The 13,588-nt window shown below is 46.2% G+C and overlaps 1 protein-coding gene across 9 annotated transcripts in view; it reads right to left on the reverse strand.

The window, feature by feature from the left end:
- The window catches only part of ptprfa (protein tyrosine phosphatase receptor type Fa), a 220,305-nt gene that overhangs the window by 136,256 nt on the left and 70,461 nt on the right, over nt 1-13,588 (reverse strand). The gene's annotated exons all lie outside the window — the stretch shown is intronic.

The following is a 13,588-nucleotide window of genomic DNA, read 5'->3' on the forward strand; positions in this document are numbered from 1 at the left end:
CTTGTAAATCTAACCCTTATTCCTTATCCCCGGCGCGGGGGGAGCTTGCACTGAGATGCAATGCCCCAGGGAACAGCTAAGTCCACACCAGATGCGGCTTACATCAGGCCCTGATCTGGCCCAAGTTGACTGCTGCTGGTTAAATGCTTTCACTTGACTAGTCAAGCGGCCATTTTGGGAGGTGGGGGTGCTTGCACCACCCGTTTCCCTGACCCCTTGGTACACATCCTGGGAAGTAAGTCACTGCATTAACTTGCTCGTCATGATGTGAGCTTCTCCATGGCAACCCAGACAAAAACGAAGGCTTCTGGTGACAACCCCCGGCCGTTGTTAGAGCCCCACGCCCACGGTGAGTGGAGGGGTAATTAAATCCTCCTGTCCTCTCCCCCACTGCGGAGCACACACGCACACACACACACACACACACACACACACACACACACTTGCATTCAGAGCACCAGCTACACAAGTTTGTTTACCTCAAGTTGAGGCTGTGGATGCATAATGCACCTTTGCCCACGGCTGGGACTGTGTTGTTTTGTTTAGCCAAGAGGGACCATGCTAGTGTGTGTGTGTGTGTATGTGTGTGTGTGTGTGTGCGTGTGTGTGCGTGTGTGCGAGTGTGTGTGTGAGTGTGTGAATAAGTACACTCTGGTTTCAGTCGTGACTCTTGCTTAAAAAAACAGGTTCTTTTTGTGAGGCAGGGCACCAGTTGGGATAAGAGTGAGAACGAAAGGCAAAACAAAATGAGAAGAGAAAAACTCTGCAAGCAAGAGTCACGACTGACTAACTGCTAACTCAGTTAGCAAGCAAGCAAGCGAGAGAGAGGGGGAGAGAGAGGTGGAAAGAGAGAGAGAGAGGTAGAAAGAGAGAGAGAGGTAGAAAGAGAGAGAGAGGTAGAGAGAGAGAGAGAAAGAGAGAGAGAGAGGTTGCAAAAGGAGAGGTAATGATGTGCTCCATTCTTTCCACACCAGGAGCCTGCTCTCTCAGGCCCGGCGCTCGGCTTGAGTTTCTGCAGACTCAGAGTGATGTAATGCCAGTGGTAATGATGGTGTCCCTGCTGCCGCTGATCCCCACACTGAAAGGCTGTTGTGCTCCAGACAGGCTGCTGCTGGAGGCTTTCCTCCTGATGTGGTTTGCGGCTTGTGGCTACACTCCATATTGTGTTTGCAAGAAAGCAGGTAAATTAAGGCAAGGTAAGGCTAGGCAAGGACCACACACGCGCACACACACACACACACACACACACACACACACACACACACACACACACACACACACACACAAAACAACTGTGTGTGAAAAGCAACTGTTAGAGTAGAGTGTAGAGTGACTCATGGTATATAACCAGTAGTGCCTCAGTGTATGTTCCATGATACCCTTTCAAGTGATACACAATCACAATGAACAGTTGTGATTGTGTATCACTTGAAAGAGAACACAACAAACTCAATCACAACGAACAGTGCCAAAGACAACTCCTCTACAAAGGCATCTCTGAGAATGCAAATCAAGCAACAGTCCAAAAAACGCACGAGGATGACTGTTTCTTTCTTTGTTTTCTCAAAAAAATAAAAATAAAAAAATTGTTCAGTTGACGGCATGTGAAATAATAAAGAGAGTGCGGATGAGGCGTCGCTATCTGCATTAAAACGACCGACTCCTCCGCCAAAAAAACTTCATACACTGGAACACACAATAGTCCAGCGGAGAGACATCTTTAACAATGCATTCTTCACATCCCTCACGTTCCCCCATTGCATCCTGGAGAGAGGCGGGTTCTCTCGACTGAACAACATCACAGAATAAACAAATACGCACCCAGGAACGTCTCTGAGGGTCGTTACCGTAGAAACCCCCTATTGTTGTTAACTTGGTGCTTTTTGTTTTAAATGAACTCAGTCATGGGGCAGAAATCAGAGCGGATGCGTCAAGTCATCATGGGGTAACTATAGGGACGAGGAGCAAGGGGGGGGGGGGGGGGGCCCCTTGACGCTGAAAGCGCATGTGCGCAGAGGACGTGGTGAATCAGCGTGCCCAGCTGACTGCCGCCATGTCTGCCTAACCGCCCATTCACATGCCCGCCTATGATGGGGCCCAGGGCGCATGAAGAGAGGTCGGAGTGGACGTCCCGTCCAAGGTCCCTTGCTGTACGGATGAGAATGACGTCTGACATCCTCTGGTCCGCCTGAGATGTGGGTCACTTCCGTTAGGAGGAGGACTTTAACGGCAAGTAGACCTCAGTGCCATCACACACACACTCACACTCACACACACACACACACTCACACACACACTCTCACACACACTCTCACACACACTCTCACACACACACACACACAAACGCACACTGGGTGTTCTGCTGTGATGGCAGACCTCTGGCAGAAGGACACTGTAGAGAAAGGTTAGGGGGTCACGCTGTTATTCATTTATTTCCCGCGGCAAGCCCGCGGTCGGCTGACCCTTCGGACCAGTGCCAGAAGAGCCTGACATTTCAGATGAAGAAGCAACTGCCCCGCCACCCTTCTCCATCCCTGTAGTGCTGGTCCTGATTGACAGCTCAGAATATTCTTCCAGGCCCAATATTCATAAAGGACCCAGGCTTGGTCATTTTTGTCTAGTTTTCTCATGCCCCCCCCCCCCCTTTCCCTTTTGTTTCTGCAAGGTTATTTACTTCCTCAGGTCCTTTCTTCAAAGACAGCGGCTTTCGCAAAGACATATATGCTGATAAAAAAAGACATTAATTCAGCGTAGACATGAGAGGCTGAGGAGAGGCAGCAGTGCTTGAAATACCATGTGCTGCTCATGTGGTCAAACTGTACGCTTTTATTCCATGATCGGAGGCAGGACCACTTGCTTGAGATTCAGGGGGGGGGGGAATGAAACGTGTCTCTTGACACATAAATACTTCATCGGAATGTCATGATTTAATCATAAACAGATTAAATTCAAGCTCAACCATGTTCCACCAAGTCCGTAAAGGACAGCAATTGATTTAAAACGGAGTCCAGGGGAAACCACTTGGGCAGGATCCATTTGGAGGATAAGTCTGTTGCCGTTGCTGTTATCCGGTGATGGATGCAGGCCTGCAGCCGCATCTCCCATCTCAAGCGGTGAAAAATACCCAGCATGCCGTGCTCGCCACTGACGAGAGCGATAGTGTGCCACCGCGAGTGCCATCTACATGCCAGCAGGCCATGGCAGTGGTGACGGTGGTGGCACTTTTCCCTGCAACGGAGTGGATAAGACGCTCTGTGTGTGTGTGTGTGTGTGTGTGTGTGTGTGTGTGTGTGTGTGTGTGTGTGTGTGTGTGTGTGTGTGTGTGTGTGTGTGTGTGTTGGAAGGGGGAGGAGGGTGTTGAGCAAAGAGCCCGAACTGAAATATGCCACCCAAATCCCATCAGCACTCTCCATGAGCGAGACAGCTGCAGAAAGTCGAGAGATAATCGGGATCAGAGGACGATTAGGGGATTTATGCATATCAAGCACAACAACAAAACAAGTGCCACTGTGTAGAACATGAATCGCAGGCAGTTAGAGATCCAGCCTTCTCCACAGTCGGATGACAAACATCATAAGGAATCTGGGCTGAGGTGCATCACAGCGTCATCAGTAACACTGCAAGTCAGCAAACACTGTCTTCAATGTATATTTATTCGGCAGGAAACCAACATGAAGCTTGTAAACATTAAACAAACTTTTTTTCATTCAACTGTCACTCTACTAACTTCAAACCAATCCTGGTAACATCCCTCAGACCTTAACTACATATTTTAGGCCTATGTGTTCCACATCGAGAGTCAACAGAAGGTTTGGTGATTGCTTACAACCACATCAAGGGTGGTTAAGGGTGTGACACTGTCATGAACACATGACACTGTCATGACACATGAACCCTAAACCTAATCCTAATCCTAACCTCTGACTTTAACCCTAATCCTAACCCTAACTCTAACACTAAACATAACCCTAAACATAACCCTAATCCTACCCCTAACTTGTTATGACAAAAAACCGAATGACACAAGCTTAAAACAGAAGCGTGATGTCATAAACCTTTATGACTTGTTTATGACACGTTCATGACAGTGTAATACCATTCTTATGTCGATATTGTCAAGTAAAGTGTAACCATATATACTTTTCAAAATAAAATAAAACTCCATCAAAAAAACAGTTGTACCTTCTCTGGGTGCCATTATTTATCTCTGTCTACTGTATCTGCTGGGTGGCCTATATCTCGCCAAACACCAGAGGCTCTGAGGATCCTATCTGAGTTTCTGAGGCGAGTGTGACGGCAGTTTAATAAACTCTGGAAGGTTCCAAATCCGTCCTCAATAGACATCAAAAGACACTGGATCCTCTTCAAGCAGAGCCAGTGCACTGTGTGGCTAGTGAGAAGAGATACTCTTTCACAGCTTTGGCACACACACACACACACACACACATTGTTCTTACTCCTCCTCCACCTCCTCTCAGCTCAGTATACAGTGGCAGTGATGATGTGGTTCTGTGATGGGTCTTGCACACACACGCACACAGGTACACACATACACACACACACACACACACACACACACACACACACACACACACACACACACACACACACACACACACACACACACACACACACACACACACACACACACACACACACACACACACACACACACACACACACACACACACACACAATCCCCCTCAGGAACTCGTCTACACCACAACCAAGCTTTGTTTGTCATTGGCACCGGCCAGAGTGGTGCTTTCCCTCAGCAGGGGCTTATGTTTTACCCAGAGCCATATAAAGGTAGAGTTGCGACAATGGGTGTTCAAAATTCCGTTGGTCACGTGGTTTGTGTAAACCTCAACTAGTTCCCGGAAGTGATTGACAATGGATTAGAATGCATTAAATAGGCTACTGTTCAATGATAGAGAGAGCCACGATTTTGGGTAATTGACAGTCAATAAATGCATTGATATACAATATAACACAGTGTAATTATTGTGTAAACTATGTAGTTATCCTACCATTACAACAATATTAAATAAAATTCCAGACCTTATATCTTGGCCTGCTATATAAGGTGACATTTTTTCCGCCCTTTTACGTGTCACTTAATATTAATTTCTGTACAAAATCAAGACGGGAGATTATTTAGAAAACGATTGCACCCACCCCATAAGTGTATCTAAATTATCGCTATATAAAATAAATGACCTCTTACAGTGACTCGAAAAGCTGTAAACAGTGTTTTTGAGACTGCGTGTAGCCTACAAAAGCGCATGGAGCTCCTGTGAAATTTTGATTTTGCAACGAGAAACTGTAACACAGCTAGTCTAACATTACTTGTTTGAGTTTTATACCCCGCGTTTCCTCAATAGAATTTTCGTGACGGTAAATCCAGAAAGGGTTAAAGCGGAGCTAGTAATCAAGGATCTTTGGTAAATCCCTTTCAATGCAGTATCCCTTAACGTTTTTCCTTAACTAAAGAAACAATTTAAGGTATTCTGTGCAACACCCTTAAATAAACCCCTTACCTAAGGAGAAATTAAGCCTTAAGGGTCATACTTCAGGGGAAAAACTTATGGTGTTTTGTTTACCCTCACTATGCCTCGCAGTGGCACCATGCATGCGTGTGAAAAAAGTCCTGTCTGAAACACTGTCGCACGGCGCAGCGTTCCAAACGTTGTGTAATCAAATACACCGGTATACGGTGTGAACCGGTATACCGCCCAGCACTACTATACATTATTAACAAAATATATAACGTTTATGAATTCCAAAATATGAGATAGAAACATATGACAAGCTATCATTTTCCATGTGTGTGTGGAGGGTAGAGCAGAGACAAGGATCGCCACTGATGTGAATGATCACAGTATTCAATATTACTGATGTCGTCAAAGTGGTGGAGGCTCCAAATCAAATGAATACTGTCATTCCTGGTCCATGCTCTGACAACAGCTCAGACACGGAATGTATATGGAGAGCAATAAAAAGGGGACCTTGAAATTGTGACGTTAAAGGTGCCGCGAGGAAAAATTTGGGTGCACCTAAATTTTGTGCTGGTGCACCTAAATAAAAAAGTTAGGCGCACCAGTGCAACCAATGCAAAATGTTAGTCTGGACATGGAAGGAGGTGACCGGTTACAGCAGAAAAACATCAGTGAGAACAGGAGAGAGAAGAGAAGAGAAGAGAAAAGAAGAGAAGAGAAGAGAAGAGAGAGCTTCACCGAATAATTCAACTTCTTTTCCACAGAACTGCTTTGATTCCATCATACTTTTAGTACCCCTAGCACAGTCATAATCTTAAGCTGTTTTGATGGTGCAGGACAGTGAGACTGAAAGGGAGAGAGGGGTAGAGAGAGACTGAGGGTTGGAGAAAGAGATAGAGAAAGAAAGGCACATACAGAGAGGGAGAGGGAGAGAGAGAGAGACCACGAGAGAGAGGACGAGAGCAAGAGACAACAAGCGAGAGAAAGAGCAATCTTGAGAGACAGCTGCAGAAAGACAGAGACCCTGATGGAGGAGAAAAAGAGGGGAAAAAGAGAGAGGGAGACAGAGAGAGAGTGAGAGAGAGAGTGAGAGAGAGAGGGAGAGAGAGAGAGAGAGAGAGCAAGAGGACTGGTGCAGGAGCCAGAGCAAAGATGGAGAGAATGAGCAGCACAGCAGTCCTGCAGAGAGGAATGCAGCTGTGAGACCATCCAAACATCTGGAGCCATTAACTCCCACCTGCAGCTCCAGCACTGGCCCTCTCAATCTTTCTCTCTCTTCCTCCCTCTCTTTCTTTCAGTTTCATTCACTCTCTCCACCTCTGTCATTTTCTCTTTTACTAGCTTTCTCAATCTGAAAAGCAGATTTAGAGGGTGAAGGATAAAGAGTAAATCTTGAGAATTTGTTTAGCGAGAAACACTTTCCTTTTAAGAGTACAATGACTTAGGCTAATTGCATGTGCCTGACATGAATTAAGAGTTAGCCATGGTCATTTGTACTGCTTAGTGTTTGTTAACACTTTGCCAATGCTAACTAATTGCTTGTCTTTTTGTCAGGGATCCATTTAGCATACAATGCTGTTAAGATACTAGTCATAAATGTTAGGTATTACTTATCATGACATATTATTAGTTACTCATGTTAAGTACCATTTCCCATCCATAGTATTCAGTGCTTCTGTTTGAAAGGCCTGAAAGGTTACTGGGCCAAATATGAGTGTGTTCTTTTTTAAGATACTTTGCTTTTGCATATACAGGGCTTAAAGCAATAAACATTTCTGTGCCTGAAGCAATCAGACATCTATTAGGACGTCATACTGTAGTCTAATTGCCTATTTTCAAATCTTAAAGGAGAATTCCGGTGTGATATTGACCTAAAGTGTGTTGAAACATGATACCGAGTGTGAACGTATGTCTCATAGCTCACCTCGGCTTGTCCCCTGCACTCTGTCCTTGTCCTCCTGAAATCTGGCGCTAGTTAGCCAATGCTACCAACAGTGTTTTGTTGCGGTGCCTTGGGCATCGGCCTAGCCATGCAAATAAATCACTGTTTTACACCATTTACGAGGCTCAAAGTAGCTCCATACTTCATTGGTAGACTTCCGAGGGCCTTGACATTTAAAACGAGACATGGAGAACTTTGAAAAAGCACTGGTAGTTTATTTACAAGACGATTTATACAGACAGTACCTTAAGGAATTTTACCGTTCGACGCCATCTTGAATTTAGTCACGATAAGTCGAGCGAAGAGTACGAACGAACAGATATGATAAGGGATCAGATTCCAAAAATAATTCAGTGGAAATGCATGGATTCAGTTGCTTCCAGTAGCAGCAACTGGAATCCATGCATTTCCACGGAATTATTTAGGTCAAAATCACACCGGAATTATCCTTTAAACGTACCGACTCACGCCTGAATTCAGGCACAGTGCCTGAACACTTTAAGCCCTGTAAATATGTTTTGACAACAAGGTGATGCTTAATTGGTAAAAAGCAATAATGTTGTTCCAACACTTTCATCATTAAGCGTACAGCTACATAACAGCCTCTTAAAAGGCCCTTTGTTCCATATGACGGCTTAATAATGTGTTTTTAAGAAGTCAAATTCTCTGCCTAACCATCTCTCTTTCTCTCTCTCTTTATAATCTCCCTCTTTGACCCTCCCTCTCTCTTCCTCCCTAATTCCATTTCTCCCTTCCTGTCTTCCACTCTCTTCCTCCCCTCCCTCTCTCTCTGTAGATGTGATTCTAAATTGTCTCTTGCCCTTTTACGGAACCAGACAGTAGCCTCACCACCACCACCACCACCTGCCCTATCCTCCCAGGCCCCACCACCACCCCCTGCCCCATCTCCCAGGCCCCAGTCCCTACATCAGGCTCAACTCTACCACCACTAGCAGCAGCAGCTGCGGCAGTACAGCAGCACTTCTTCAGCCTTGATAGGCCTGACAGGAACCAGGAGCCAAGCCCGCTGGCCCACTCCAGTCCATGGCTCCCTATTAAGAAGCAATCTGGGACAAGTGATCGATAATTGCGCTCAAGTCTAGCCCATTTGGGCTCATTAATAATGGATTGGCCACTTATGTTCATTTAGACTCTTAATATACATTTGTTGGACAGGATCGCTGGTGTTTGCAGGAGAGAATGTCTTTAATGTGCTTTACGCCATTAGCACATAGTGTGGCAACACTTAACTGAATGGACTTGGCAAGACGCTGTGAATTTCTTTTCTACAAGGGGAGTGCATATGGGATTTTCTCTCTAGACTGTTGTTGATGCAATGGCATTTGTTTTGAAAAGGTAAAGCTAGACTCATTTTCTACTGACGTAAAGAAACTCATTATGTACCAAACACTGAGAGTAATGTTTGCTTTTATCCTTGTCAAAAATTCCAATGGTGTCTTCCTACCGTGCATCCTTAATTAGGCAACACTGAAAGACAGTAGTTTGTTTGCACAGAGCTAAGCCTTAATTCATTTGAGACTTTGGCTGTAAGGTACTGTAATTGTGTAGCACAGTGCGCCGAGATTGCTTGATCAAATACACAATGTCATACATGATATACCGTGTACAACTAGCAATATTGTTTCTGTAATCACAGTGATGCTGTGTAAAAGAAAACCCTACATCAACACACTTTATCTCCTTTAGTTTTGAGTAAGATTTGCGTACTCAGAGGGAAAATGCATCTCGGTGGGTGGCACATATTTAATTGCGTTTTAGTCCGTTTCACGGCATATGGAAGAACATAAAACATTTTTCAACACGGAGGCTCAGTTAATAAAACATCTGCTTCAGTATTCCTCTCAGTCCCCCCCCCCCCTCCTGCCTTTTCTGCATTCTGTTCGAGCACACACTGAATTTTCATGTGTCGTCATTCAGTGAAACTAACAACGTCCTTGTACTGTATCACTCCAATTCACTAGTCTGAGCTTATGCTAACACCACATTCATGACCATACAGTGCCTTTTACTGAGGAAAAACAGTGATTAATCAAAATACACACATATATATATGATGGGAGACTAGTTCTCGGCTGTGAATATTTAACAGCAACATGAACAGACTGGTATGATTTTTTCCAATTTTATGTGCAAATTTGCTCTGGCGAATGAAGCCCATAAATTGTACATCATACATCATGTTCACAGGCTTCGGCATATCCTTAACAGTCAAATCACTTCGCTCCACCGCATTTCACCTTATGTCCCTCAAAAGTCTGTAAATAATTGCTTGTATTAAAGGATATCGGTCACGATCGCATATTTTCACAGGTCGTTTGGCAATATAGGGAACTGCATGGATACATTTGGACTCCGACAACACAGCTCTTCCGACATAATTTACCTCTTAAAAATATGGCCATATAAGACCAGTGCATGGCATTTAATTCAGTTCGACCGCAAAAGGAAAACGCAACGCAACAGGAAAGGACAGCTAGCGTGTTAAATCTCTGGGTAAATGGTATTTACTGTCAGCACCAAGCTGAAGGGGTAGTTTTCCACAGCCATTACATGGTAAGAGCATGGCAGTTCACTTCACTGGCCTGGAAAACAGGCAGGCTGGGCAGGAGCGGGCAGCCATGGCAGATCTCAGTAAGGACTCTGCCAATTTCAGCACCTCATCACTTTATGATGGCTGAGGTGAAGCTAATAGAGGAGCCGCGCTAGCAGAGTAGTTAGCGCTGCATATGACACTGAGCACACGAGAAATGAGACACACACACACAAACACACACACACACACACACACACACACACACACACACACACACACACACACACACACACACACACACACACACGACTAAGAGCCTCCGGGCTCTACAGAGACGCAGTGAGCGAGTGACCTGCAGCTAGTACCTCAGGGACCAGAACTACACCACACCTGCCTTAATGATTTCACACCTTGGGCCTGAAGACGAGGATTAGCTAATTAGCTAAAGTCGTGTCACACGAGAGTCAGCTATAAACAAACAGCTGTGGGTGTGGGAGTCACAGAGGCGCTACTGTAGACTGTCGCCACTTTCTAGGCGATATGTAACAAGGGCAGAGCCCAGAGATGAGTCACAGGCCCTGAGTATACTTTCAAGGTTACACAGCAGAAAAGAATAGACTGGGGGGGGGGGGGGGGGGGGGTCGTCTGGGCTGTGTATGTGAGTGTGGGGGGGGGTCCTCTATTCTATGTCCGCAATCACATGACCAGCCGCTCCCATTCGCTGGCTGACAGCAGACATTCACTCAGTGACTAGCCCTGAATTATTCACGAGAGGAAAAAGTCAGAGATAAACCTCAAGTAAAATTGCCTCCCCTTTATTTCACATTGTGAAGTGCATTAAAGTAATGGTCCTCTCCAAACGGGAGGGAGAATAGGGAGGATTGGGCGCACATTATCACCAGGGTTCCCTATTACTGGAGCCATTCACTGCCACACACGCCACACACACACACATACACACACACACACAAACACTATACAGCATTATCCACACACACACGCACGCACGCACGCACGCACGCACGCACGCACTTATACAGAAATATCCACACACACACACACACACACACACACACACACACACAAACACACCTTTACAGAAATATCCACACACACATACACACACACAGACAGACACACACCAGTAAATGCTACATAACCTTAACCGCGTTGCCAGTGGTCAATCCATTTTCGCTGTGGAGGTGCTTGCGGTTCACTGACGTGACTGTTCGGTAAACGGGGCTTGGCAACGCTTGAGCAAGCAGAAAAGCCCTGGCTGCCGACTGGAGGCGAAGGGTTATTACGCCAAAGAATACATGTGGCGTTTAATGTGAAAGTGACTGCAGCTCTCTCGGGTTTTGCGTTGCATGATGATAAATCCACCCATTGTTTTCCAGTGCGTGAAATCATCTGTGGTTTCTGGGTTTTTTTTCGAGCTAATTGTGTCAACACACAGACAACAGGAACTGGTGGTGTTTGCGCCTGGTGTTTTAGAACAATAAAAACTAGATCTTGGTTCATGGTTTCTAAAAAACTGTTCCAATGCTCAGAGGGGTAAAGGCAGAAGGTGGTAGGCACACCTAACAGGTCTGTTTATCCACGTTCACCAAATGAGCTGGAAGGTGATGATTTTGTCCTGTGCCTTTAAAGAAATGTGCAGTGAAGCTCAACGCAGTAGTGAAAGGCGCAGATACAATTGAAAAGAGCGGATGTGGCTCTGACAAAGACTGACAAAGAAAGGCAAAGGCTGCTGGCGCACACACACATTACACACACACACACTCACACACACACTACACACACTACACAATACAAGTGGATTTCTAAATGTGTAGCATCTGGAGACTAGAGTGCTTCTGCTTCTGCTGCCGTTGCTGTTGCCGTGGCGTTACGTAAGAGTCTAGAGTGAACACGCCGGGGGAAGCAAAGGAGCTAAAGGAGCTGCCACGTCGCTCGCTACAAACTGATTGACAAGCCGCGAGGGCCACACAAGCCTATAACTCACCTGCCGGAGCGCATTACACCTGAGCACACCAGAGTAGGGGCCTCAGCAGATAGGAAGGGGTGGGTGTGGGGGTTGACTGTGAGTGTGTCGAAAGCACCAATGATCCCCTACTTGGAGGGGGGGGGTTGGTGCTGGGGGGGGTTTCCATGGACACTTAGCTATAGGGGTGGACGATCCATAGCTACTGCCTTTGCTAGCCTCGCTAAAACAAATTTACCCAAGGACTCTTCGGAGAATTCAAATGCCAAAGTCGGCAGAAAAACGAGAGTCTCTCCATTATCACTTTTTCCCGTCTTTGACCTTCGGGGGGTGAAGAAAGCGATTCCCCCACACCCTCCCATCCCGTCGTATCCCATCCCGTCCTCCTTAAAACTCCTGCAAATCAGCCCTTCTGTGATTCCATCAAGCATGAAAACATTCCCCCTCCTCTGGTCTGGGGCTTTTAAACCTTTCTCCTCTCTCAGTAAAGTGCTGTGTGGACGAAACCAGCGCCGCGGCCACAGCGGGGCATTACCGAACGCCAGCGCGCCATCAAATGGCTTCTGACTTGACAAGGAAGTCCATTAACGGCTTGGCCTGGCAAACTGGCTTACAGTACAAATGGATCATACTACACACACACAAGCACACACACGCACACATGCACGCACACGCACACACACACTGCAACAAGTTAATGCCTTGTAAATCACATGTGTGTGTGAACTATATAGACAAAACAGACCCTAGCAGGGTGTAATGTGCACTATTTAAACTGGCCCATTTCCTTTGAGAAACTGGAGAGCGGGCGGCATTCATCACTGTGAGGCAGGCCCTCTCCAGCACATCCTCCTCATGCACAAGGTGGTATTTTTATACACAGCGCACCGTTGGCCACTCCACACATGAAAGTGAAATCAGCATTCACAGGAGGTGTTTGTTCGCTTCCTGCAGGCTTGCCAGCGCAGATACACAGACACAGAGACAGACAAGACACACACACACACACACACTTCTGCTGTTACAAGATGTTCTGAGCTGCGGCAGTGTCCCCTGAGAGCTTGGTGAAATAGGCTTCTCCAGTAGTGCTGGACAACACCTGAAACCCGTTCCGATACCCTTCACTTTACAACCTGCCGTGGCTGTGCTCTCATTGTCATTCTGCACGCTACACTTGTCCTACAGGCTCCTTTTTTTCTCATTTGAGGCTCAAATAACCAGGATTTAATGGCGTCTAGGCAGACAGCCAGATAGTCAAATGTTGTGTGATTCAGGAGGGTGGGGTGTGTGTGTGTGTGTGTGTGTGTGTGGATGGGGGGGGGGCTGCATTTCAAAGGCAATTCACAATGACAAATGACAAAAGTTTCAAACAAAGTGTGCGGTGGATTGAAAAGCGCTCATTAGGAGGAGAGCGCGTCTCAGCCGCCGTCATGCAAATCCACGCCTGATCAGTCAAAGTGACACGTAAACAACAAACGTGCTCAGAGTATCTCACGGAACCACAGGTGAGATCCCCCTTCAGGAGCGCGCTAAAAGGCACATGAAAGGCACGATTTTCCCCTCTCTTCTCTACACATGACACTGAGGAAGGAGGGAGGGAGAGAGAGAGA

Source organism: Alosa pseudoharengus, unplaced genomic scaffold (genome assembly GCF_046254945.1).
Source record: "Alosa pseudoharengus isolate Yale_2024_CS ecotype anadromous, Long Island Sound unplaced genomic scaffold, YU_APseudo_1.1 YU_APseudo_1.1_scf_11, whole genome shotgun sequence".
In the NCBI taxonomy this organism is placed as follows: Eukaryota; Metazoa; Chordata; class Actinopteri; order Clupeiformes; family Clupeidae; genus Alosa; species Alosa pseudoharengus.